This window comes from Macrobrachium rosenbergii, chromosome 14, assembly GCF_040412425.1.
Source record: "Macrobrachium rosenbergii isolate ZJJX-2024 chromosome 14, ASM4041242v1, whole genome shotgun sequence".
In the NCBI taxonomy this organism is placed as follows: Eukaryota; Metazoa; Arthropoda; class Malacostraca; order Decapoda; family Palaemonidae; genus Macrobrachium; species Macrobrachium rosenbergii.
This window is the reverse complement of record NC_089754.1, coordinates 45,199,771-45,202,270: the sequence shown is the minus strand read 5'-3', so window position 1 is coordinate 45,202,270 and position 2,500 is coordinate 45,199,771.

Genomic DNA, 2,500 nt, shown 5'->3' with positions numbered 1-2,500 from the left:
GGATGATGAATGAAACTAGAGACTATATAAAAACACAAGATACTGTTAAGTGCAGATGCACAAATGAAGAAAACATTATGTATTGTTATCCAAGAGATAGCCAAGAACAAAGTGCAAGAGAAAAAGAAAAGAAAGGACTATAATGGAAATATAGAGTTGAATTTATGTAAATGTTTCAAGGAAAAAATCGTACTAAGCTAATCTTAGCGAGAAAACATTTCATAGTTACAGGTTGATACTTGTGCAATTCCAACACTGCCCTAAAATGGAAGACTGCAGTATCTGCAAAAATACAAAACAGAAAAATGGTAGATACTGCAGTTTTTCCTTGCCTTACTACTGATTCTGCAGATACTGCAAATGGGACCCCCTAATTAAAGCATTGAAGAATCATTCTGAAACTGCAGTAACTTGTGTATTAGTGTTTCACGAGCCCAATAGGTGGCATATCTCAATTTCGAAAATTTTGTAGATAATGCAGTTTTCCATTTTAGGGCATCACAGTTTAATGAAGAGGAATACAGAGAGGCAAAACCAAATAATGCAAAAGTGGAATGGGTTGGGGTAAATCTAAGAATACTTGTGCAAATGTCTGGCCAGGACGTAAAGACAGAGTTTCGTTATTAAAGGATGGAAAGGCACCGGGAATTAATGGCTGTTACAAAGGGAATACCGCAACATGTGGATGATTGGAAGAGGTTGACTTTTATGAACATTGTCTCTGAAACTTAAAAGTGGGGTGTGTGAAAGCACTGTTTGAAAGTAAAATGTGTATGAAGACTGTAATAAAAGGTAGTTTGGAGGTTTTAAACATGCATACATACATAGTTGCACACACACATATATATACATAAATAAATATATGTATTATATATATTTATAATATATATATATATATATATATATATATATATATATATATATATATATATACATATATATACATACATATACATAGATACATATACAGTATATATTATATATATGTATATATATATATATACTGTATATATGTATATATATATATATATATATATATATATATATATATATATATATATATATATATATTAATATTATCCTCTAATTGGGAGTTGCTTTAGGAAATGTTTGCTAGCCTGAACAAGCACAAAAGGCAACATGGAAAATAATGATTTTCCACGATACAGAATAGAAGGGAGAAATTTCCTTTTTATTTAGACTTAGTATGGAAAATTTCATCGACCGTGACTCCGGCCCATGAACCTAAATTCAAGTGTGGTAGGTTGCGAGAAGGGTGGGGTGTGGGACCCCTCCCCATTATTCCACGGGGTGGGGGATGGTGGGCTTCATGGCTAATGTAGCGTCACGAGGGAAGATGGGCGTGTGACCTCCTCTCGGCATATATATTGTGAGTTAAACTCAAGTTAAAACGTTTGGATATTTCCCTTAGCCAGTTACTTTGGTCGAATAATGAGGTTCGTGTTAATCGGTTTCTGTAAACTAGTGTATCAGGAAAAATATTATAAGTTTGTGTGAATGCACACATACCTGATCATATTTCTACTATATATATATATATATATATATATATATATATATATATATATATATATATATATATATATATACAGTGCATATACATGTATATACATGTGTACAGATATACATGCGCACAGACAATAATTATTTACATATCATTATTCTATTAATGTAGGGAATCTATCTGTAGTATATTTTAGGTAATCTCTCTCTCTCTCTCTCTCTCTCTCTCTCTCTCTCTCTCTCTCTCTCTCTCTCTCTCTCTCTCTCTCTCTATATATATATATATATATATATATATATATATATATATATATATATGTCTGCTTAAGATATACTAAATATAGATTCCCCAATATTTAATAGAATAATAACAATGTAAACAATTTAGGCTATCATAAAGGAAACGACAAGGGAAGCTTAAACAATGCAAGGACCAGAAGCCACTATAATTATGAAGAGAAGGGGCAATGCTGAGGAATGACTGGGTTTCCAAAATCAATAGATCTATAGTATTTGATTACCTACAGGTGATTTGGGGCTCTGTCATTAATTATATGGCTTTCCTACCCGTCACGATTCCTAATGCTGCTGGAGGAAGGCTTGGTTTTAATTACAGATACGTTGTTCGATGTCATTTAATTGTTTATTGACACAAAACAGTATGAGGAGGCATATGACATTTCAGGTACATCGAGGATATCCAATTATTTGTTTTTCATTCATTCAAGTGCTGTAACATTGGTCATTTGTGTTTCATCATATCCAGACAAAGTATGATATAGAAGAATTCGTTCATGTGAATCATTTCTCAAGAACGAATGGCTTAGGCAACAAAATTGCTGTAAGCATCACAAACTTTCTGAAACTGTATCATTCCTTTGCTAGGGTTTGATGATAGGCGAGGGAAAGCATTAGGCGTTCGCTCCTGATGGTCTATTGAGCTTTTCTGTAAGAATAGGTCTTTAGTATCCTAAGT